Source organism: Nomascus leucogenys, chromosome 11 (genome assembly GCF_006542625.1).
Source record: "Nomascus leucogenys isolate Asia chromosome 11, Asia_NLE_v1, whole genome shotgun sequence".
In the NCBI taxonomy this organism is placed as follows: domain Eukaryota; kingdom Metazoa; phylum Chordata; class Mammalia; order Primates; family Hylobatidae; genus Nomascus; species Nomascus leucogenys.
Window position 1 is genome coordinate 92901771 of NC_044391.1, and position 26643 is coordinate 92928413.

The window sequence follows — 26643 nt, forward strand, 5'->3', positions numbered from 1 at the left end:
TTAAAAATAACTTCTATAGAAGTGGTTTTCTTTCATCGAATGGGAAATGTAAGACACATAAAGAGCTGGTGTAATTTTTGAACACTTCAACAAATTGGCTATCAGAGAAAAATGTATCCTCCTGTCTCAGCTCATATCTTTGTGTCTTATAGTTCTCACTCCTAAAAAGCACATGTTGCTGCTTAGAACAAAACAAATACCATATTTGGAGGATTTGAAGAAACTAGTCTCAAAGTAATTATTTCAACAGAATTTATTTTAAAAACATGTAAGCACTAAGTCACCTCATTCTCAGAAAGAAAAAAAAAAGACAGTAGCACGTGTTCAGGCATTCAGAATTTTAGAGGGACTGCTAACTGTGTATTTAAGAAACCATTTGAATAACATTTAAGTACTCAGGAAAAAAAGTCCAGATGCCCTAGCCTGGCCTTCCACTATTAAAGTCCAGTCTCTTATCATTCCCCTGCACACATGCCATGTCCCAGGCAAATGAATTAGCCCCATTCTTCCCAAAGAATGTCTCGTCTCTGAGCTTTTCCTCTTGCTGTTCCCTGCCCTGGATCACCACCACTGCAACCTGCCCAATCTTTCTGTAGACATCCTATTTTTCTCCAAGCTCCAGCTCAAACACAGGCTCCAAGCCAGATAGTAACCACACTCCTCTAGAACCACCAAAGCTTTTTACCTGCCACACATAAGGCATCTATCACTTTGTATCTGGTATCATAGCTACCTATAGATAGCAAATATCTACAGAAACTCCCCCCTTAGAGAGAATCATCTAATATTTGAATCTGGATCTCCATATTTACCATTGTAGTGGACACTTCACATAGTGCCTGGCATATTATAGTCAATTAACAGCTAATAACATACAAATACATATTTTAGACGGAATCATAAGGAAGAGTTCAATAAGTGTTAGGTGCACCTACATTAAGCTCGGCATTCTGTCTCTGAAGTACAGACACAGTACTACAGGAATACTACAGTAAGTCCTGTACAGATCCAGATTTTCTTGTTGTGGGATACTGCCAAAGTATCCTTCGAAATGTTTACTCCAATTTAAATGCTTGTCATATGGTTGGAAGAGAGAGCCTAGATCTCAGCAATTTATGTTTATGTCTTACCTCTATTCTGTTCTCTATTCCAACCGAATACGGTATGAGTTACAAATGTGAGCCACGTATATAATTTTAAATTTTCTAGTAGCCACATCAAAAGTACAATGAAATAGGTGAAAATAATTTAATGAGTTTATTTAACCTAATTTATCCAAAATACTGTGTCATGTTAAAATGTGATCCACACAAAAATTATTAATGAGATATTTTTACATTTCTTGTGTACTAGGAAATCCAGTGTCTATTTTTTTTTTTTTTTTTTTTTGAGACGGAGTCTTGCTCTGATGCCCAGGCTGGAGTGCACTGGCATGATCTCAGCTCACGGCAACCTCCAACTCCCTGGTTCAAGCGATTCTCCTGCCTCAGCCTCCTGAGTAGCTGAGATTACAGGCACGTGCCACCACGGCAAGCTAATTTTTGTATTTTTAGTAGAGACAGAGTTTCACCATGTTGTTCAGGCTGGTCTTGAACTCCTCACCTCGTGATCTGCCCGCCTTGGCCTCCCAAAGTGCTGGGATTACAGGCGTGAGCCACCGCACCCAGCCTCCAGTGTCTATTTTACACTTAGAGCACATTTCAACTTGGACTGGCCACATTTCAATTCTCAAATAACCACGTGTGGCTAGGGGACAATATACTGGACGGTACAGGTCTAGAACGTCCCTGTGGGCAGAGGCTGCTTCTTTCAGCCCTGTACTCTCTACAGTGATTTACCCATTCAATGAGATTAAATGCAACAAGCATGTAAAAACCAAAGTGTTAAAGCACTAAATAGTGCTTACAACACAGGAGAGGTTCAATAACTGCCAGCTTCCTTTCCTTCACATGCAGTAGGCCCTCAATAAATGTTTCTTGGGTTGACTTTCCAAACTGGAAACAGTATTATAGGATTAAGGCCATCAGGCTCCCTTTATTCTGCTGGGTACCCTCCAAGCAATCTTGTCACCTTAATGTAGGTTCGTGGCACATTTTCCTGGCAGAAGAATAATTACCCACCAATAAACTTTTCCAACTATTTGGAAATAGCAATTTCTCAGAATAAATAAACTATTATCCTGTTCTTCATCAATCCCCAGTGAATCCGATTTTAAGCAAACCTGTAGGATTCATTTATCGCTGGCTGAACTAATAAAAGTGAATTTCTGAGTCCAGGAAAACAAAGAAAAGATCCAGTAAGATTGTCTTTCTAAACCAAGGAGCAGCCACCCTCAAATCCATCTGGAAACGGCTGGTAATCCTGATTCTGCATTATAGAATCCTGTCTGCCCAGAGTCAGAGAGAAATGCAGCAACCGAGCTGTCTAAGCAGATACTTGGATATCCAAAGTATTAGCATTATTCTAATCTCAAAGAATTAGACAGAATAAAGAATTAGGAACACTAAAATATTTTTATCATAACTGAATACTGTTTGAGGACTCAAACAGCATTTCAGAATTTCTTTTGCTCAAAGCAACATTACTGTTCAGGATGGTACCATAAAATTTGTAATTTAAGCTTCATGTTGGCTGAGCTTCTGTGTCATTTAATTACTTACTCAAAATACAAATCAACATTTAAAGAAATATATTTTATATATAATAAATATCACAAAATATCTCATCTGACAAAACTGCAACTAGAATAGGTAACATGGGAATTTCCTTATGAATTCTTATCTCTTATGCAAACATTCTAGCCAATCAAATAGATCTTTCAATCGTGCAGTGCCTCCGTAGTGATGCCTCATGCTAACTAACTCCCTTCATCGGTAAGTTACCACTGCTTTAAACCTTCAGTCTCTGTCCATCCATTTCCTGTTAGATTCCTCCTAGATTCACTCAATTCATCCAGCCAGCCATTCATTAAACAAATATTATTGAGTTCATATCTACAGCAGAGTGCTAGGCACCCAGCACACAACAGAGAGTCAACCAAACATGGTACCTGCCCTGGAAAGCTTACAGTTGAATTCTCTTGCCAATCACTGCCCATTCTGCTTGTCTGCCTCTGGGCCCCTCTGTCTCTCAGGCTACACGCCTATGCTGAAGTACCAACTAACAGGTACCTGACCAGGGTTTTACTGAGTCTGTATGGTACATTAGGTGTCTGTAGCGCATGGTCATCTCTGTACAACACAGGCCTACTTTCTGGATTTGTTATGTTGGAATAGATTATCTACCCTGAGTATTTTCCCTTATTTTTGTGATCATATTACTTTCTCTTGGCAATGCCTTCTTTTTTTTTCATTAAGTACCTGGGTGCCCCCAAGTGGATGATGGTTCTCTCACATTGCAAGAGCTGGTTGTACAAAATGTAGCACCCAAGAACTTCATGACCATATTATCAACCTAGGAGAAAATGTTATGGATTTGTGCACCAAGAAAGGAATCTAAAATACATTTGCATATTTTATAACTCATTTGAATGTCATCATTCCCAGAAAATAAAATTCAGGCCATTTTTCCCTTGTTAATGTTCATGGTATGGTGTGGTGTGTGTACGTGTGTTGGGGGCATGGTACAAATGAGGAAGATTGATAGAAGTTAAAGAACAGCCACCTTCTATGGAGCAGCAAGTATATTATCCCTGAATTCTCATTTAGGAAAAGAAAATATTTTTTCCCTGGTAATTTAATGAAATTTAGATATTACTAGAACAAACTTGTTTTTTTTTTTTAAAAGAAGAAAAATATTTTGTAAGAAAAAAAATAGTATGATTGTCAGCCTCAAGAAAAAAATTCAGCCGGGCGCAGCAGTGGCTCATGCGTATAATCCCAGCACTTTGGGAGGCCGAGGCTGGTGGATCACCTGAGATCAGGAGTTTGAGACCAGCCTGGCCAACACGGTGAAACCCCGTCTCTACTAAAAATACAAAAATTGGCTGGGCATGGTGGTGGACGCCTGTAATCCCAGCTGCTCCAGAGAATCACTTGAGCCCGGGAGGTGGAGGTTGCCGTGAGCTGATATCGCACCACTGCACTCCAGCCTTGTGACAAGAGCAAAAACCCGTCTCAAAAAAAAAAAAAAATTAATTAACTTTTGTGTTTGTGAGTGCATCTGTACTTTTTTTTTTTTTTTGTAAAGACTGAAGGGAGGATTTCTGGGCTGGCAAACTGATGAGATGAATGACAGAGTGAGAAACAGGCTTATCAGTTTACCAACTGCTGAAAAAACCAAGCCAGGTTTACAAGGTAACAACAATACAGAGGTGATAGAAATAAATTTTTCCTTAATGCATAGGATTCTTGGATTACTCGTATACCTGCATTCATTCGGTTAGTGCTTCAATAAACCAAGCAGTTTGCCTCTGGTTTTCTAATATCCCATCTCTCTATTAGCTTCCCAAATAAAAACTCAAGCCAAGAGACAATCAATATAACAACAAATAAAACAAGATAACAAACTTTCATTACACATTTGTTGAATTATTCTAAAAACTTTTCATGTTTCCTGAACACTCATCCAGGAAAGTACTGTCAGGATGATGACGAAACTCAGTTTATTCCTGGACAAAAGAGCTTTGACACATCTGCTTGTGGTTATCTACGTTCATAAAAACACATCACTGTCATCAACAGCTTAAGACAAAGAAAGGCATTTATTAAGTTCTGTCTATATATAGTACTTAAACTGCCAGCTCTGGTAATTTGTTTGAGCTTAGATTCTCTGCTGTCATGAGAGGAGTTGGTTTGCATCTGTTGATGAGACTGTTTATTTGAATTGTATTCCTTTACCCCAATATGTATTGCATAACTACCCTGTGCTATGCACTCTGCTAGGCACTGAGAATTCGAGGATGAATAAAACAGACATTCTCCTCAAAAAGCTGGCAAACTCATGGAGGAGGCAGTCTACATGGCCCAGCCAAAAGTCTACTGTGCACGAACAAAGCTGTGCAAACACAGAGGGGAACAGAAGTAATTCAGCATGCTGAGAAAATGGTGGTCAGGGCCGACTCCACCAATGCACAGGATGTTTCTATCCACAGGCAGACAAGGGAGGAAGGGCATCCTATTCAAAGAGCTCCAAAGGAGAAAAGCACATGGCATGTTCTGGCACCAAAAAGCCCTGCAGAGGGCGTGGGAGGGAGATGGATGTATGTATATTGGAAGGCTGGAAATAAAGTTGAAAAAATGCATGGCAGCCACATAGAGAAGGGTCTTGAATGACACTCTAAGGAGTTTCAGATCCACTCTTGGGTGATGGGAAGTTCATGGAGGGATTTAAGCTGTAGAATAATGTAATCTAATTTGTGCTTCAGAAAGATGGCTCTGAAAAACTAGGGACACGAAGTCAGCAGTATTCCTCAGATAAGAGCCCCTTTGGGCAGTGGCCAGAGTGGGAATATCTGTACACAAAAGACAAAAAAAAGGTACAAATGAGAAAAAAATATTTGTGCTATTAAAAACTTGGAGATCTTTCCATTCATTTTAAAAGCAAATTTTAAGTGCTACTAACTTTGATGAGTTCACAATGGCTGATGACCCTCAAATTCTTCACTTACTCTTCACTATCTATGACAGAGGAGAACAAAGCAGAAAACAAAACAAAACAAAATGCATTAATACCAGTTCCTGATTTTAGCCAATAATGGTAGCATCACTCACTTGCTGCCAGATATCAGAATGAAGAAATACTACTGTTGTTTTTACCTACGTCTCTCTCTTCATGACTACTAAATAATAGTACGTGATGTGGCTGGGCTGAACCACGTTGCCCACAATTCCCCTTCTTGTAGGCTTCCACTTAGGGTCAAAGGATATTCTCTCCTAAGAGGTGGAGAAAAGAAAGGAGGCAGCAACCATTCTGTAGCATGCATGTACACACACGCCTTTACCTAGTTATTCAATCACATACTAATCTACTGCTGCTGTGAAGGGATTTTGCAGATGTAAGGTATCTAATCAGTTGATTTTAGTTAGTTGAAAGGGAGATTATCCTGAGGAGAACTGATGTAATCAACTGATGAAATCAGCCCTCCTTTAAAAGAGGGCTTAGGCCCTCCCTGGATTCAGAGACTCCAGGCTTCAGCTCCACTCACAGGGATCCAGCCTGCTCATGGTGTACCTGGCTGACTGCTTGCCCTGTGGATTTCAAGCTTGTTTAGCTAGTCCCACAATTGAGTAAGCCAATTCCTTGTAATAAATCCCTTAATACATGTAACCTACTAAGTCTGCACCTCTGGTAAACCCTGACTGATTCATGATGTTACGGTTATTACTGTAGAGAGGACACAGAGGAAGACCTCTTGGCATGGAATCATCCAGAAAGACACTAAAGAATCTCACTCTTGTACTAGCTCTCTCCCAATCTCTTGCAATAATGGCCAGGAGAAGATTGTGAGTTAATTTTTCAAAAAATGAGATTGATGATAATTTAGAGATGCACAGTGAGGTGTGGCTAGGTTACTAAGCTGTGGACAATGAGATGTAATTGGGAGTATTGGAATTCTGAGGCAGGGCCTGCAAAGGGAGTTAGCATGCTCCTCTTCCTCTACTCTCTGTCTGTAATGTAAGTGTGATGTTGACAGCCCCAGCAGCCATCTCAGACAAGGGCCACATCCTGGAGGTGGCAGACTGGAGAGCTCTAGAGACTGATGACTTCTAGAGCCATCATGCCAGCTCTCAACGGACTACTTCCGGACTGTTTATACATGAGAAATAAAGCCACTACCTGGGGGCTCTGACACTTGTAGCGAAACACAATTCCTAACTGATATAAGAATTGTTTTCTTTAGTCTTCCTATTCCCTTAGCAGTAGACTTCTACATCTAAGTTGCCACATTATCAGGAATAGCTGTATTTAATTTCACTGCTATGTACATGGGACACATTAAGTGTTTAAGAGGATTAGAGGAGACAGCCACAGTAAAAGCTTTTTCGTATTTCTCCGTGTTTCTATGTTTTGGCAAAAGAATATGAGAACTTTTCATAGTCTGCAACAAATGCCTTCACAAAGCCACAAACTTTAATTCCCATGGAATAGAATTTCATACAGCAAGCCCGTGGTTACATCCAAATCCACTTATTCAACAGATTTGTGCTGTAAAAAAAACCTCACACTAGCCTATCTCTTTAGATAGGCTCTGTCTTTTCGTGTTGGAGTCATCTAATTTTCCCCAAACCAACAACCCTTGCACACGTCTGGGGTATATTTTTTTGCTGAATGCAAACCACATGGTCATTTCAAAGCCTATAATTCAGTTCAGGAGCACTGGGCTTTCTGGATGCTCATGAACATAACCATCAAGAGTGACACACATTTCTGGCAGTCACTTTGCCAGCTCCAGCTCTATTGTGTCTCTATATCACAGTGAAAAACTGCCTGACACACTAGGCAGCTGACACGTGTAGGGAAAAAAAATATCAGGCCTGTGACCAAGGGGAAAATGAAGTGATTAATATGGAAAACACAACAAGAAACATCAAACAGGAAAAAGCTGACACTTCCTATTCCTTTAGCTTCAAGTAAATTTGTTTTCTCCTCACACTGACTGTAAAAGGCTGGATCGAAGTATTGACATGATATAAACGTGGCAGATATCTTCCTCACCTGGGGCCATTCATGATACTGAAGAGTCTTTCCCTCCTTTTTTTTTTTTTTTTTTTTTTTAGAGGGAGGGAGGTGAGGTTAACATAATCATAACCCTGAAAAGATAAACTTGGGAAACTATAAGCACAAACACAATGGGCCGAAGTGTTCCCAGTGTGAGTCACCACTGTTGTGCCCCAGCCCCTTTGTTTCTGCCATTTCCTTCCTTTCAGAGTTCCCGAACATTCCTCTCTGGCTGGCCTGGCTCCCTTTCCCAACACCATCCCTTAAACACTGGTGTTCTTCGGGCTTCTGAACTCAACCTAGTCTACCTGTAGACTGTGTCTCCTCATTCTATGTCCTCACAGGGAGGCGAGTCTCATAGACATTCATTCATACCTACAGCTTTACTACTCCCAACGCCACCATTCCTTTCTTCTCTTTCTCCTGAAGGCCCAGTGCCTACTGAACTGTCCTACCAGTACCTATTTCATCAAGTCCCAAACTGAACATAGTCATGCTTTTCTACCTTGCATCTCAATTCCATCCTCTTTCCCTGTCTCACAGCCCAGCCACATATGCACCCTGTACGTCCGTTATTGGCCCCATCATGCACCCAGGGGCCAATTCCATCCTCTTATCTATTCCACCTTATTTCATCTACTAAGAGTAGTGGGGGCTGGGTGGCCCCAAATGAGATTCTTATATTCTGGGAATGCAGATGGATCAGGGGCCCCTGGCCATCCATCAGGCATTCAGTACCACACCAGCCGATCTGCAAGGTGAAAAGGGAACCCTCAGACACAAAGGTCTCTCTGAGCAAACCAGGGGACAAATCAGGAGAAGGAAGAGGGCCTGTTTCCCTGCCCAGCCCCAGACTGGCTGAGGCTGATGCAGCAAGTAGCTGCAGGAAGAAGTGGAGAGGATTGTCTTTCCTCCTGCCTCTGTGAGTCACAGAAAAACACAGTAAATTTAGGCTCCTGGTGACAAAGGGAGTCAAAGACATTTCTGCAGGGCACATACCAGGTTCCAGCATCTTTCTAGAGCCCCCCCCCTCCCCCCGCCCCAGATTTGCAAACTTGAAAAAAAACAAGTCCTGGCATGTGACTCCTTTTGGCATAAATCCTCTTCAGGAGGACACCAGCTATGGCTGAGGTGGAGCCTCACCCACAAAGCCCTTTGGCCCATGGTCATCAACAAGGAAGCCAAAGCGGAAGCCTCCCCAAGGGAGCGGGGCTCTCAAAACACATGTGAGACAACGCCAAGATACCACCAGGAATACCTGAAGGAGACTTGCATTGAAGGTCCTACGGATCCACGTGGGAACACAAACCAGTGAAATTTGCGTGATCTCCACTGACTAGACATCATTTGAACCCTCACGCTGGCAGGGTCTGAAGACATTTCATAATCTGTCTCCCACTTTTGACCCCTACTGTAGCTCCCCTACAAAACATTTCTACAGATTGCTACCAAGGTAATCTTCTAAAATTATAACTCCAGGGGTATTCTGGGCTGGCTCATACAGGCTCCTGAGAGCAGATCGGGAAATTTTCACCAAGATTGGGAAATTTTCAGCAATTTTGTGAGTCAGTTGTTAAACACATAAATTATTAAAAATTAAAATATTAAAAATTAAAATTATTAAAAATTAAATTACATAAACTTACAATAAAATATATTAAAGCAAAAGTTCTCCATTTATCACTTCTTTATTACTTTTCTATATTTGAATAATGTTTATTGTCTTGAGGTTACTTACACCTATTTTATCTGTAGTGCAGTCCCCCCTTATCTGTGGTTTCATGTAACTAAAATTTCTGTTACCTGCAGTCAACCATGGTCCAAAAATGTTATATCGCTACTTTTGCACTTTGTAGCCATTATTAAGTAAAATACAGTTACTTGAACATAAGCCCTGTCATACTGATAAAACCACGGTTAATCTGATCACAGAGATGGCTACTGAGTGACTGGCAATCCTGGCAGGATGGAATGGGGGAGTGCAAGATTTCATCACACTACTCAGAATGGTGCACAATTTATAATATGAATTGTTTATTTCTGGCGTTTTCCATTTATGTCACACTGCCTAGGTCATTCGCCTCACTTCGTCTTCACACAGGCATTTTATCATCTCATATCATCGCAAGAAGGGGCTGGGCGTGGTGGCTCATGTCTGTAATCGCAGCATTTTCGGAGGCCGAGGCATCACCTGAGATCACGAGTTTGAGACCAGCCTGGCCAACATGGCAAAACTCCGCCTCTACTAAAAACATAAAAATCAGCCGGGCATGGTGGCACACACCTATAATCCCAGCTACTCGGGAGGCTGAGAAAGGAGAATCGCTTGAACCTCGGAGGTGGAGGTTGCGGTGAGCCGAGATAGTACCACTGCACTCCAGCCTACACGAGGGGAGCAAGAATCATCTCAAAATAAAAAAAAAAAAGAAGAGTACTGTACAATAAAATATTTTAAGAGAGAGAGAAACAGAGATCACATTCACATAATTTTTATTATAGTATATCATTATATCTCTTCTATTTTGTTATTAGTTATTGTTAATCTCTTACTGTATCTAATTTATACATTACATTTTATCATAGGTATGTATTTATAGGGAAAAAAATCATAGTGTGTATAGGGTTCAGTACTATTTGAGATGTCAGACATCCATTGGGGCTCTTGGGGCATATCCCCCTTGGATGAGGGGAGACTACTGGATGTGAAAAGACTACATAATGTTGTGTTGTGCTGCTATTGTGCATCTCTTCCCAATTCACCATAACTTGATACTGGCCATGATGAGGGTAGTTTCATACTGAAATTGACAAACACTATAATCACATCATTTCTGTTTTGCTAATTGTCTAGGCCTAAGGAGGTGATAGAGAAAATGTTAATAAAATGCTGGTACTTGTAGTAGTTACATTGTGAATAAAACAAAAAATTGAGGAAATATTCTCCTAGTATTAAAAAAAAGTACTGGCCAATTCATAAAGAAGATGTTCCCTGAACAAGTGAAGTTTTGGGATACACCTTTGCTGCTTCACTTTCAAATTACACAATAATGTAAAAAGAAAATATCAATATGTTCTTTCATCAATTGTAACCATGACTAGGCTATGGATACAAGAGTTCAAAAAAAACCAACAGAAATCTGTCTAAATCAATTAGCTATATAGATTTAATGATAAAGAGTATTTTATTACTACTTGTAATTGTGTGCAACACATCTTTTATATCAGTACAATTTATAATAGACATATGTGCATGCACATTTTCTGGAGAGCTGGTTGTTAAACACTTACAAGCACACCATTATATCATTCTGATTAGGTGTTCCTTTGTTTAAAATCTCTCAATAGCTCCCTTCGTTGGCCCCCTTTAACAGACTACTTCAAATCCTCTCAAACTTGCTTCTTATTCCTGCATTGCCATCGCAGCCAGTTCCATGAAGAATTTAACCAGCTTCACACAAGTGCAAACTGACAGGCCCACTCACCCCTAGACTCCTCTGTTGCTGCTTCATGTGTCGCCCATGGGAACCTGGCAGTCATACATGTGCAATCCAGAAGCGGGGCCGCCTTTATTCAATGGGAGACAAGAAACATGGATAAAAGCTTCTCCCTTTTTTTCTCTACATAAACTGTGCTGAGTGCATTTCATAAAACTTCTCAGATGATCTCTTGGAATAAAGCAACCAGCTGCCTATAGCAATGACACTCCAATAATGCTTCCTTGTATTACCATTGCCTCCTTCCCTAGATGACTGTCTCCGGTCCTTCACCCCTGCTCCCTGGATGCCATTCCCAATTAAACCACCTGGCACAAATCTCTGCACAAGACACCACCTATCATCATAGGATGAGTCCAGGCTCCTTATCTCAGGAGAAATGGCCCTCTGAAACAAGGCCTCCACCTGCCATTCCCGCTTAATTTCCTAGCACGTCACACCCAGTCACAAAGAACACACATACTCTTACCCATCTCTTGTGTTTTACCCATGCTGTTCCCTCTGCTTAGAATTCTTCTCAAAAGGGTGTTCAGAGAGTTCTAAAACTTTGTAATTTAGTACAACCTCAATATTACAAAGGAGAAAATTGAGGCCCAGAATGGAAAGGTCTGGCCCGAGGTTTTCAATAGCTAAGTTAGCTAGAGCTAAACACTGTGCTACTTTTTATGGGCTTCTGCTGCTAGTCCCTAAAGTGTCCATGAATATCTCTATTCTAGTTTTGAGAGTCTACTGAATTAAATGTGTTTCCTCTTTCTACTTCCTAGGATATATGGACTTCCATTTCCCTTTAAACTATTACTCTTTATTGTCTTGAGACATTTGTCTCTCCCAAAAGAACAGATAGTAATTTACTCTTACTCAATGATTCAATCCAGTTCCTCAAACATTTGCTGTCCACTTTTTATAAGTATTTACGATGAGTGCAGTGAAGAAGACGAAAATGAGTAAGATGTGTCCCTTACCCAAAAGGATTTTATGATCCAGTGGGAAAGACAGAGTTGTGTATAAATATCTCCATATATGGCGTGATTATTATGATGTAAGACACAGGCAAAGAGATGTTTAAATTATCTGCTGTACTTGTTTAAAATATATACATAGAGCACATATCCAAAAAAGGTTGATATTCATAGTTTATAAAATGGGAGGAAGAGTAAGTCAACATACTAAGAAAACCATAGCAAAATGAAGAGCTGAGAAAGAAGACTATTTGCAGATGTAACTATTTCAGAGCTAATGATTGCCATGGATCAACTAATCAACAAATACACAAATGCCTGTTATACATAAGCCATTAACTTTTTGTACTACTGTGTTCTATCATATTTCAGACAACCAAAAACCCTCAAACCCTTAATTACAATTACAAAGAAACCTTTAAGAGTATCTAGTCCACTCCTCTCCTGAAGAAACCAAGGCCCAGGAGGTTCTTTTTCTTATCCATTATTTCTTCTGAGAGATCCAGCCACCACCAACACTCTTCACCAACAATGCAGACTTTGAATCCTCACTCTCCCTTGACTCTTCCCTCTCTCTCATTTTCAGGAACCAACTACCAAATCTGTGGCTTCTGCTACAGATGCATCACATGACAGTATCCCTCCCACCTTCATGCTCTTCCTCAGCCTATCCTTGCTTCTGGATGGGGCTGCCTCAATAATTCCTGATTCTCCCAAAATCACTCTTTCTCTTCCTGCACCATCCGTCACAATGCCAGAGCTGCCCTTCTTAAGCATAGCTCTGATCATGCTTTTCTTTTGCTGCCAAACTCCAAAAACCAAGAACATGTTAGTTTAACTTTCCAGCCCTCTCATTCTTAATTCCACCTGTTCATGGTTGTTCCTCCCCTCACACCACCCTTACTCTCCACCTGTGCTAGGCTATACTCCCACTCCCATATACATTCTGCACTCTCCCTCCCAAGAGTAGAGTGTCATCTCCAAAATGCCCTACCTGCCAAGGCTTCGAGATCCTGCTTAACCTTTCCGCTTCCATATGGCTTCTCCGATCTTTAGTTGTTCACTCATCTATTGCCCCACTTCTCCACACCCTGTTTCCCATTGCATGTTACTTGTACTTATTTCACAGCATTTAATCTTTGAATTGTGTTTACTGATGTGTCAGCTAAACCATTAGATCAGTGATTCTCAAATTGTAGTTGCCAAACCAGCAGCATCAGCATTATCTTGGAGCTTGTTAGAAATGCAAATTCTCTGCCCAGCCCAGACCTACTGAATCAGAAACTCTAGGGTGAGGCCCAGCGCTCTGTGTTCTCCTGAGCCCTCCAGGGATTCTGGTGCACAGTGGAGTGTGAGAACCGCTGCACTAGACCATGAATCCCCAGAGGGCAGTTGCTCCCAGGATAGTTTCAGAGGCAAACTTAGAAGGTTGTCTTTAAAAAAAAAAAAAAATACTATAGCATATTATGGACATTTTACTTCTGAATACATATTTTTAAGTAAGCAGCTTTTGACCAAAATATATGCAAATATCCTAATAATATGAAAAAAGCTGGCATGTATTGATGTGAATGAAGTTTTCAAATTTCTCACTTATTTATTTTGGGCCTCTTATTTAAAACTGACTGAAGTTGGCTAAATTCTTTGAGGGTTTTTTTTTTTCCCTCAATCTTTAGAATTTTTTAGAGGCTTATTACTCCCTAAGTGCCATTTTTCCTTGTAAGTTTCATGATGGCTGTCATGTGAGGATAATTTTCAAACTCATTTTCCATTTTTCTATGACTCATCTATGAAACAGTAGATAACAGTTAAGTGTCACTGACCCTTAAAATGTGAAACCTAAAGAAACATTAAAGGGAAGGAAAAAATCCTCAGGCCACTGAATCCAGGTAACACTCACCACTACTTAAGTAAGATTGTCCTATTATATAATCAGTAATAGCAGAGAAGTGGGTCGGACAGGATCAAAGTAGACTGATTAAAATGCTGTGGGATATAGAACTAAATGATAAGGGAGTGCTCAGTGAATTACAATCACTTATGCATTCTCTACTCAAGGAATTCTAAACCATTTTTGCATCACAGAGCAAAGGGTCTAGAGACCCTTCTAGGCTGGGGCTATGATACCTCCCTTGCTTCACATCAACTCTCCTATTCATTGAACATATGACCAATTTTAAATTATGGTCAAATTTTACAGACTCCTTGAGTCCTTGGCCCTAGGAAATCAGGCATAAGGAAACTGTTGCTGTATAGAAGTCATCATATTAAGTGCTATGACTTACAGAACATCAAGTAAATTGAGAAATAAATTCTAGGTGAAATCAGGAGACAGTATCAATAACGGTCACTAGCATGAGAAAGAGAGAGAGAAAGATTGAGAATTGAATTTTTGCTTTGAATTTCTGGATCTTGCTTTGGTTGTGTTAAAATAATTCTAATCAACTATGTGAAGTGCTTATTATGTATGCTTAACTTGTGCTTAATTACAACAATGACTTCTCAACATGTTCCAAATTAATATTGTTATCCTTTATTTGATTGCAACAGAAAACTCTTCAGGTCTGTCAAGCCAGGTCCCAAGGCCCAGCTCTGGACGTGTTACCTGACCGTCCTGAGAGCTAAGCCACACACAGGCCCAAGAGAACTTGGCCATTAGAGTCAGCCATGCTGGGATGGGCTTCACACTCTTTTTTAGGAGGACTGTGCCCTCAGTCAGGCATCGGAGCACAAAGGTTTCATGGGTAGCCTACCGCACACTAAGCCACTAACCAACACCTGATTCGGGGGCATCATTCTGGTCCCTTCGACCAGATTATCTGGTCTCTGAGCATAATTGTCTGCCCACAACTTTCATTTAAAAAGAGGGACTCAGGCCAGGCGCGGTGGCTCACGCCTGCAATCCCAGCACTTCGGGAGGCTGAGGCAGGTGGATCACAAGGTCAGGAGTTCAAGACCAGCCTGAGCAACATGGTGAAACCCTGTCTATACTAAAAATACAAAAATTAGCCGGGAGTGGTGGTGCATGCCTGTAATCGCAGCTACTCAGGAGGCTAAGGCAGGAGAGTTGCTTGAACCCAGGTGGCGGAGGTTGCAGTGAGCCAAGATCGCACCACTGCACTTCAGCCTGGGCGACAGAAGGAGACTCCATCTAAAAAAAAAAAAAGGACTTGCCTGCAACTAAAACTACTTTATAAACTATTTCTGTGTTTGTGAACTAGCACAGAAGCGAAATAAGGCCACCTAAGTGTACTACTTTTCAATTTTAGACCAAAATTAATGACATACAAAAGAAAATCTGTAACATTAAAGGAAGTAAAGGGAATGAAATCTTTTTAGGACATTTTCCCCTCTCTAGGAGGTAGAGCATAACTCCCAAAAGTATAGGTTGTGCACAGTGACTTCTTTCCAAAGAGTACAGTGTGGAGAGGAAGGAATAAAGTAACTTTACAATGGAAAACCTTACACACACAACTTCAGTTAGGTGATCAAAGTGGACGTCAGCAGTGATGAGTCATGCTGATAGTATGTACCCTTGATACAACGTAATAAATATGGTATTTTACCTCTGTCCTCTCCCTCCCCAAACCCATAATCCCAATCTAATCTTGAGAAAAACATCATAAAAATCCCAATTGAGGGACATTCTACAGAATACCTAACCAGTACCCCTCAAAACTATCAAGGTCACCAACAACAAGGAAAGTCTGAGCAACCATGATAACCAAGGGAGCCCAAGGAGACACAACTATGCAATGTAGCATGGTATCCTGGGCAAGATACTGGAATAGAAAAAGGACGTGGGAGAACATCTAAATAAAGTATGGGTTTTACTTAATAATGCATCTATATTTGTTCATTAATTATAACAAATGTATCATATACCTATGTGAGATGTTAATAATAGAGGAAACTGTGTACTCCTTTGAAACTCACTGTAATAGCATCACAACTTTTCTGCAAATCTAAAACAAACATAATTTTTACTTATTTATTTTTTATTTTTATTTTTTAGATGGAATCTCGCTTTGTTGCCCAGGCTGGAGTGAAGTGGCGTGATCTTGGTTCACCGCAACTTCTGTCTCCCTGGTTCAAGCAATTGTCCTGCCTCAGCCTCCCAAGTAGCTGTGATTACAGCTGTGCGCCACCACACCTGGCTAATTTTTGTATTTTTAGTAGAGATGCAGTTTCACCATGTTGGCCAGGCTGGTCTCAAACTCCTAACCTCAAGTGATCCACCCACCTTGGCCTCCCAAAGTGCTGAGATTACAGTCATGAACCACTGTGCCTGGCCCAAACATAATTTTTAAAAGGCAAATATACAATAGTATGTTTTCTAAATGAGATGCTCTGATTGAATGTGGTGTTTACAGATGCTCCAGAATTCTGCTGTCTACATCCCTGGACCCAATCTCTACTCCAATGCCAGCCACCTGTCTTAGTCCATTCAGGCCACTATAACAAAATACCATAGACTAGGTGGCTTATAAACAACAGAAACTTACTTCTCACAGTTCTGGGGGCTGGGAAGCCCAAGATCAGGGTGCTTGCAGATTTAGTGTCTGGTGAAGGCCTGCTTCTCCAGAGGCTACCTTTTCACTAACCCGTCACTTAGTGAAGAAAGTCAGAGGTCCCTCTCTGACTCTCCTGCCTCAGCCTCCCAAGTAGCTAGGATTACAGGCACTCACCACCACACGCAGCTAGTTTTTGTATTTTTAGTAGAGATGAGGTTTCACCATGTTGGTCAGGCTGGTCTTGAACTCCTGACCTCAAGTGATCTACCTGCCTCAGCCTTCCAAAGTGCTGGGATAACAGGCATGAGCCACCGTGCCCAGCCTATGGCCTGCCTTTCTTACAACATGATACACATTTCCCTCGTCCCCATGACACTACCAAAAACCACCCCAGTAGAACTCAAAAAAGGTAGGAAACAGGAGTTTCCCCAAATCAGTCTCATTTATGTTATGGTACTTTCATGTTTAATCGATCCATTTTATCACAGATTATACACCCACATGACAGATGCAACTGAAACAAGTTTTTACAAGCTCTCTGAAAACGCAAGGAGGCATTCACATAGAAAGATACAGATTTTATTTCTCATCAGTTGAGAGCAGCACTTTGTTCCAAATTGCAGTAATATCTCAGCAATGAATCATTGTCATAAAAACAGCAACATCTGTGAGGCCAGAAAAGAACAATTAGGAAAACAAATGAATTGCTTGGGAACCAGGGTTCACACTAACATCATATATTTATATCACAACTTGGAAAGGTAGTCATTCAACAAGTAGTTAGTGAGCACCTACTACGTGTCGGGAAAGTCCCTACTCTCATAAAGCTTAAGTTTTTGTGTAAAAAACCCAGTAAGCAAGAAAAAGAGAAAAGAAAAAGAATTTCAGATAGTGGTAAATGCTAGCGTGAAAATAACCCTAGGTAAAAGGCTGGAACAGGATCAGGTAGCAAGCAATGCAATGTGGACTGTGAGGTGAGGCAGCTTTCAACGGTCAGGGAAAACCTTTCCAAGGAGGTAACATTTGACCATTTTGTCATTGATCCAAATGACAAAAAAGAAACAAGCCATGCAAAGACTTAGGAGAAGTGTGCTCCAGGCAGAGGGAATAGCATGATTCAAAGGCCCTAAGATGGAACAAAGCTTGATGTGTTCTAGAAACAACCTTCCTAACAAACTCTGGAGATAGGCAACTGTAGTTCAGAAAGGTGAAAAGCAAGTTGATCAAGGTTACACAGACGCTAACGTAGAAATGAAACTTAGCACACCTGACTCCTCTGATAGTCTCCCTGCAACACACTAGCTGCCTTCCTAGTTAGAAACCCAGGCTCCAATGAATGAGCATGAGAAATCAGGCCAGTGGGGCAAAGAGTGGCCCCTGATTACCAAGTTTCACAGGATCAGAATTTGAGTTCAAACATAAAAATCAAGGCTACCATACAATGTGGCCAGGTCCAGCAGCCCAAATGCCCTGATTCTAAGCAAGGTACACAGGTGCCAGGGCTGGAGAGCAAGCGCCCACAAGAGGGGCCCAGAAGGCACATGGGGTGATCATCAAATTCCCAAGGGAACTTACAAAATACTATTTTGAGTCCCATTCCTCAAGAATCTAAATTTATTACATATGTGATAGAACCTGGAAATTTGTATTTTAAGAAGTTCCCAGGTGATTTTTTTTAGCCAGACCTTGGAACTACTGTGATGGAGAAGGAGGGAAGGCCAGCTCTTCAGGAGGTTGCAGGGAGAATTCTGTCTCTACAAAGGAAGAATCAAGGGTTAAACTGAATGCAATTGAGACTTGTACCCAACCAGATAATAGGCACAGAGAGATAAGGACATTGCATAAGTAAGTGTATTCCTTTCCCCCCAACCACATCCCCAAATTCAGAATCACTGTGACAGTTGAAAGAAAAGTGCAGGACAAATCTCTTTGGTCATAATGAGAAAGAAAGAGGGGGTGGAGAAGCTCAGATATCCCCCCTGGGCAAAGCCAGTGGTGTGCTGACAAATGCTTAGCAACCAGGTCCGGGTGGAGGAGAAACCCTAACTGTAGTGTTTGCCAATTTCCATGGTGTAAATATTCCTGGAAGGCCAAGGTGGGAGGATCACAAGGTCAGGAGTTCAAGACCAGCCTGACCAACATGGTGAAACCCTGTATCTACTAAAAATACAAAATAAGCCTGGCATGGTGGTATGCACCTGTAATCCCAGCTACTTGGGAGGCTGAGGCAGGAGAATCGCTTGAACCTGGGAGGCGGAAGTTGCAGTGAGCTGAGATCGCACCATTGCACTCCTGCCTGGACAAGAGTGAAATTCTGTCTCAAAAAAAGAAATTCCTACCATGGCCACTTCCAAGTTACCAACATGATATCACTTCCCCAACATGATACAGTTTGGGGAAGACGTGCAATAGTTACAGTATTTTCACCATATAGAAATAATAAACATAAATAACTTAGCATAGAAAGCAATAATTTAGTAAAATAATTAGTAAGTCAGAGGTGTGGGTATTTATTATCTTTTAAAAATAGTTTTAACATCACAGTGATGTTAGTGCCAAAAATATACTTCATCCCCAAATTCTGTACTCCTACCTTACCTCTTACCTCTTTTTATTCCAAAGCAGGAATAATGGTGACACTTAAAAAACAATATCTAAAACTTCATCTTCTTTTTTTTTCCTATTCTTAGCCCCTTTGGTTAAATTTCTCACCTCTGGGTCTGTATCTTCAGAGGACCACTGCCCTACACATCTGGAAATGTTTTTCTGCTCCAAGTCATAAATCTCCAATCCCAACCCGTGGCTACCTACTCAAACTCTTTATTTCAAAGGACTCCTGCATCAGAACTTGGGCAGAAAAAGATCAATGAAGTGAGTACAGCTGTTTACCCAAAATGCCACAGACTGTCCATTCCACATCTACACATTTTATTTTTAAGAACAGTTAAATGGCACCATGGAGCAAATAAGTAAGTAAAACGTTAATTATAAAGACTCATTTTCTGGAAATACCTATGTATTTTGAATAAAATGGATTACACCTTCTCCCTTCATCCATGTACCCTTTCATTCAGTTCACATTTATTATACACTACAATGGACACTGGAGACACAAAAATGACAAAAACATAGTCTGTGACCTCAAGGACCTTGCCCTCTCACAGGGAAGACAGTCAATAGAAAAAATAATGGCAAATCCGGTGATTCTAATATCACACTACATATAAAATCCACCCACGGAAAGTGGCATAAACCAAACTAGACTAGACTGTTATGAAGATCCCAATCAGGGGCTAAGAGTTCCCTTGTATCTTATCGTCCACATGCTTTGTTGATTAGCAACAGTTTAAACATTAAGATCCCATCAAGATAAACCAAAGGAAAGGTCAACTGCTTATGATATTTTGAAGGCATCGTCAAGTGGTAACACACTGAGACTCAAGGCTTTTCGTAAAGAATTGACAAAGGTATTAGCTCCCTGCTTCCTATCTGTGGCCCTCTGCCAATGCCTCGTCTCTGCATTTGCTTCTCCCCTCCCTTTCTACGGCTTTCCTTTTCCCCATGTTTATTCCTATTCTCCTTCATCTAAATGTGCCATCTGTAAAAGCCTACTTTGAAAAAGATCACTGTTAAATTCTGAACCCTTATTTTCCTGTTCTTAATATAAAGTTCATAAGTTTATGGCCTCAGAAGTCTCTCTCTCTGTCTTTCTTAACAAAAGAACTGACTAAACTAAGTTATTTTTATTTCCATGTTACTTTTGGCTGGTTTTCTTTTGTGCGTCAGAGGCTTCCAAAAGGTTCCCAACTCTAGATCCAAAAAGTTCAAAAAAAGATTGAGTACAGAATAAAATATTGCCCTCATCCAGAGGGGAGCTGAGGGTCACGGGCATTAGCAGCAACGGGGGAAGCAATCCAGGATTCTGGAGTCCTAGGAAGCAAGACCTCCCATGACCCAGTCGGCCATAACGTGGGCCCTTATTTAGCAGATTAGCTCTAGTACAGTCATAACAATTATTAAAATACTGAAATGCTTCTCCCTCTGGAAATACTGCACATAACACCCAACCCCTTCCAAATAGAGCCCTGGCCTCCCAGACTCTCCCAGGATCCCTGGCCCAATCTCCTCACAATCAGGAGTTAAGGCCTGGCCCAGCAGAGGATCTCCAGGACCCTGCCCCAGTGCTTCTACCCTTGGACATACCCATGCTCCACCTTAATTTCTTCTTCTGAAAAATAAAGGACTTGAACAGATTGTCTGAGTTGCACTATAATTGCGATTATGTCAAAGAACAAGGACAAAATGGGAATAAAAAAACCTTAAAAAAGAGTTTGTTAGGAGGATGGAATCACAGCTTATGTTTTTTTCTTGACAGATAGCAATGTCAAAACTCTGGGTGCAGGCTGCCTGGGATGGATCCCCAGCTCTGCCATGTGCTAGTTGTGGGATCTCACTATGCCTCAAACTGCCTCATCTATAAAATGGGCATAGGCCAGACTCAGTGGCTCATGCATGTGAATCCCAGCACTTTTGGAAGCCAAGGTAGGAGGACCACTTGAACCCAGAAGTTTGAAACTAGCCTGGGCGACATAGCAAGACCCCATCTCTACAAAATAAAATACAATAAAGCAAACATAAATAAATAAATAAAATGGCCATAACAAGATTACCTACTTTACAGGGTTGCTTTGAGGGTTAAATGTATTCATGTTTGTAAAATGCTTAGATGAGTGCAAGGCACAAAGTAAACACCATGTAAGCGTTTATTAAATAAATAATTCATTTTATTCTGTCGCTGTAATGTTTGCTCAATAAATTTAAAAATTAAGAAAGTTTCACAACAGAAAAAAAAACTGTGACACTATGAAACACTTAACATAACATACACTTTTGCTTAATAACCCAGCACTAAAACAGCTGGGGTCCAGATTTTACACTGCACTGTGAATTTAGGGAAACTAACACACTGGAATGTGTTCCCACTGAAGCATAAGATGCGATTTGTATGATTCTCTTTGTAATTAGAAATGTCACAGGCTTATAGGAAAGTTCGGTTTACATGTTTCTCATTTTAACCCTGCAACAACTTTTAGCCACACCCTAGCGAATACATTTTATTTTGTGGTGCTAAGACTTAAAGGATTGTAAACATAAAACCAGACCTTGCAGAGTTACAGCTTTTCTTGTGAACACAATGACTCAGCCTAACTACAAGTTTAAAGAGACATATCTTATGTGTTGGGTCCCCTAGTTTCGATCTTTAGTAAACATCTGGAATGGACAGGAAATTGCTACACACTGCTTTTAGTTACTAAAAAGGCAACACTACCTGAGCTCAAGCATAATTTAGATACGTACTATTGCACTGCTAAAGAGGACAACACTGACAATTGTTATTTTTCTGATAGATACTCAGGAGAGGAAATGATCAATAACAATAACTCCCTTACGTGTTCCTTCCTCTTGACAGCTAAACCCCACAATACCCTTAGACACAAGTTTAAATACATCACAAGCTTATCCTCAAACAGTAATGTATTAGGCCTTTCCTGCTGTAGATAAGATTTGTTAAACAGTCTGGCTATGGCTTTTTACCTTTTCTCTTTTAAAAGTGCATTTCTCAGCTGGGTATGGTAGCTCATGCCTGTAATCCAGCACTTTGGGAAGCCAAAGTGGGAGCATTGCTGCAGCCCAGCTGTTCAAGGCCAGCCCTAGCAACACAGTGAGACCCCATCTTTACAAAAAAGCAAACAAAACTGGCCAAGGGTGGTGATGCGCACCTCTAGTTCCAGCTACTCAGAAACTGAGGTGGGAGTATCACTTAAGCCTCGGAGGTCAAGGCTGTTGTGCCACTACACTCCAACCTGCGCGACAGGGTGAGACCCTGTCTCAAAAAAAAAGTTTCAAACGTGCATTTCTCTAAAGCTACGAGAAGGAACTCAAACCTTGCTTAGTGATAAAACTAAAGCCTGCAACACAACCATTATCATTAAAATGTTGTTAAAACCCTGTAAGAAAGATGAAGAGTCTTGTGGATGGATGGTGGTGATGGTAGCACAACGATGTTAATGTATTTAATGCCACTACATGTACACTTAAAAATGGCTACCAATGGTAAATTTTATGTTGTGCATATTTTACCACGACAAAAGTGAAATTAAAAGAAAAAAAAACTTTTTAAAGAAACATCCTGTAACAGAACATTTATACACTGTTGGGTGGAACGTAAATTAGTTCAGTCACTGTGGAAAGCAGCTGCAGATTTCTCAAAGAACTCAAAAAGGAACTACCATTCAACCCAGCAGCCCCATTACTGGGTATATATCCAAAAGAAAATAAGTTGTTCTATCAAAAACACACACACATTCATATGTTCACCACAGCACTATTCACAATAGCAAAGAAATGGAGTCAACCTAGATGCCCATCAACTATGGACCGGATAAGAGAAAATGTGGTCCATATGCATCATAGAATACCATGCAGCCATAAAAAGTAACACAATCATGTCCTTTGTAGAAACATGGATGCGGATGGAGGTCATTATCCTAAGCAAATTGATGCAGGAACAGAAAATCAAACATTGCATGTTTTCACTAATAAGTGGAAGGTAAACATTGGGTACTTATGGATATAGAGACGGCAACAATAGACACTGGGAACTATTAGACGTGGGAGGGAAGGAGAGCGAAAGTTAAAAAATTATCAGGTACTATGCTCACCACCTGGGTGATGGGATCAGTCGTACCCCCAACCTCAGCTTCATGCTGTATGTCTGTGTAACAAACCTGTACGTGTACCCCCATATCTAAAATAAAATTTCAAATTATTAAAAAATATATATATAGGGTCGGGTGTGGTGGTTCACGCCTGTAATCCCAGCACTTTGGGAGGCCGAGGCAGGTAGATCACGAGGTCAGGAGATTGAGACCATCCTGGCTAACACGGTGAAACCCCGTCTCTACTAAAAATACAAAAAATTAACCGGGCGTGGCGGCGGGCGCCTGTAGTCCCGGCTACTGGGGAGGCTGAGGCTGGAGAATGGCGTGAACCCGGGAGGCGGAGCTTGCAGTGAGGTGAGATCGGGCCACTGCACTCCAGCCTGGGCGACAGAGCAAGACTCCATCTCAAAAAAATAATAATAATAATAATAATGACAGTCCTACTTTTCCTTTGTAACAAAAATAAATTTAAAACCCTATAGGAGTTAAAGGTAAATAAAATTTGTAATTTTATATATATATATATATATTTTTTTTTTTTTTTTTTTTTTTTTTTGAGATGGAGTCTCGCTCTGTCGCCCAGGCTGGAGTGCAGTGGCGCAATCTCGGCTCACTGCAAGCGCCGCCTCCCGGGTTCACGCCATTCTCCTGCCTCAGCCTCTCCGAGCAGCTGGGACTACAGGCGCCCGCCACCACGCCCAGCTAATTTTTTTGTATTTTTAGTAGAGACGGGGTTTCACCGTGGTCTCCATCTCCTGACCTCGTGATCCGCCCACCTCGGCCTCCCAAAGTGCTGGGATTACAAGCGTGAGCCACCGCGCCCGGCCTGTAATTATATTTTCAATTAAGAAACACTAAGTAAACATACAACTTCCAAGAAGCAGGGTTCCCCACTACCTGGCTATAAGTAAGTCTACAAACCTAAATGAGCATTGTACAGCACTTACTATAGTTCATAATTATTCTGTCATCAGGGACAAACATTGTAAAGACACCTTTTCCTCAAAGCCTTAGCATTCAATTTTTTTTTTTTTTTTTAGACTGATTCTTGCCCTGTCGCCCAGGCTGGAGTGCAATGGCTCCATCTCGGCTGGCTGCAACCTCCGCCTCCCGGGTTCAAGCGATTCTTCTGCCCCAGCCTCCCGAGTGGCTGGGAATACAGGCGTGTGCCACTACGCCTGGCTAATTTTTGTATTTTTAGTAGAGGCGGGGTTTCACCATGTTGGCCAGGCTGGTCTCAAACTCCTAACCTCAGATGATCTGCCCGCCTCAGCCTCCCGAAGTGCTGGGATTACAGGCGTGAGTCACCGCGCCCAGGCAGCACTCCAACTTTTTATATGAATTGTTAACTGTACTGGTTCTTGAGAAGCCAGACTGAGCACTTATACAATTAGTCCAAAGATCCCCAAACAACATTTACAGGCTGTCTACAAATTCAAGCTAAAAGACTGTGTACAAATTCACTTGTGTGTCACAAAACATTTAATACCGAAAGAGATTCTTAATTCAAATAGGCAGTGTGTAAATGTGGGGTCTGTTAACAGTTTAAATTGCAGATTCCTTTCCTTCTTTAAGTTTTCGTTGCACCACCACGAATTAAACCATTTAACATACCTCACAGGTCTCTGGGTACCTAGTCTCTCAGAGGCCTTTGGTGGCCCACAAAGGCTCATCTTAACTAAAATTGGCGGGGCTGGCTGACAAAGTTAACGGAACTCCCCATTCTGGAGACAGACTTAGTGATGGTCAAACGAAGAAACTGTTGTGGTCTGTTCTTAAAAAGCTACTCGTATTTAGTGCTTCACAGAGGAAGTAAAGAAAGCAATAATCCAAGATGAGGAGGAGCAAATACAGGCGTGGCGGTAGTTCACGACCGAGTCTACAAGGGCGGTTCTCAAGGGCGTCACAAAATCCTATGGAAGGCTTGGAGGACGGCACTCCTGGATCTGAGCCCTACGTCGCAAATACCTTGAATCGTATTGTGAGGAACAAGACCCTTTACACACGCCCTGCTGCTGGCCCGCGGCCCCCTCGCCCCACCTCCGAGTGGTCACATCACATGGCGGGAGCCGCGGTCAGCAGCTGTGACCACATCCCCGGGACCGTGCTCTGCGGGCTGGGCTCGAAGCCTTGGGACGCGGCACTTCCTGGTTGGTACGGGATGCTGGTCCCATCGCCCCCACCAGCGCAGTCATGCCACCTAGCACCCGAACCAAGGGCGCCCGGATGACCTGAGGACACCACACACACTGCACCCGAAACCCTGTGGCGGCGAAGCGGTGCATCCTGCAGAGGACGCCTGGACTTCAGCCTGAGCCTGCGCGGCTCTGCGCTCCAGGCAGCCGCCCGCGCGGCAAAAGTGCGTGCCAGAGTTGTCAGCTTTCACCCTGCAGGAATTCCACCCGAAGGCGTGCAAGGGAGGCCCTTGGGGATCGCTAGGGAGTCCGTCGCCGACTCACTCGCTGAAGTCGCGTCCAAGTTGGGCGGGGAGCGGCCAGCTGCCCAGGTTGGGCGGGAGGAGGGACGGAGGGCGAGGGCAGTGGAAACCCGGCTCCCACGGGCGCCCGGTGATCCGGGTCTCGGCGCGGCTCCTACCTGCAGGGCGAAGGGGCCACTAGCACCTGCGCGTTGGCAGCGGACTCTCAGGGCTCGCGTGCCTCTGGCACAGCTGGAGCTCAGCGAGAGGGAGGGAGGGAGGGCGGGCCGGAGAGGGCTCTTCGCTGCGCCGCCGGCAGGAACTCTCCGCCCGGATTCGCCCGGGATTCGCAGGGGTGGAGCGAGGCGGTGCCGGGTCCCGGGGCGTCACGGTGCCGGCTGGAGGCCCCAGCGGGGCAGATCTCGCGGCTGGGCCTCTGATCGCCCGCGTTCCTTGTTCTTTCTTTTCCCAAAGTTTCATAACTCGACCGCATCACCCTAGGGAATGCTCGCTAGCAGGACCATTATCAGGTCCTCTCGAGCCGCCAAGGACCAGCCACCTTTCCCGGAGCTTTGCCTATGATATCTATTCTTCGACTACTGCGGGTAGTAGCCACAACTGGTCCAACTTATAAGTAAGGAATCAGCAAATCAAACGGCTAAATAACTTGCCTGGGGTGACATAATTAAGAGACTGGAGCTTTGTTGGCGTCTTTATAAGCCTTCTTGCACCTCCTTAGGGAAGTGTTATCGCCAATTTACAGGTAAGGAAATGAAGGCTCAGAACCAGCCTGAGGTCACACAGCTTAGATGGAGGGGGACGGGAATTTGTGTCCCGATGTCTCTAAAACTGGGTATAATTCAGAAATCTTAGCATAAA

At 42.2% G+C, this 26643-nt stretch overlaps 1 protein-coding gene across 1 annotated transcript in view; it reads right to left on the bottom strand.

Annotated features, from left to right (window-relative positions):
- The window catches only part of PLD1 (phospholipase D1), a 212311-nt gene extending 186215 nt beyond the window's left edge, over window positions 1-26096 (bottom strand). Inside the window, exon 1 of the mRNA XM_003256461.4 lies at window positions 25944-26096. The gene's annotated coding sequence lies outside the window, so the exon portion shown is untranslated. The remainder of the gene's footprint in view (window positions 1-25943) is intronic.
- Between the last annotated feature and the right edge of the window lie 547 nt (window positions 26097-26643).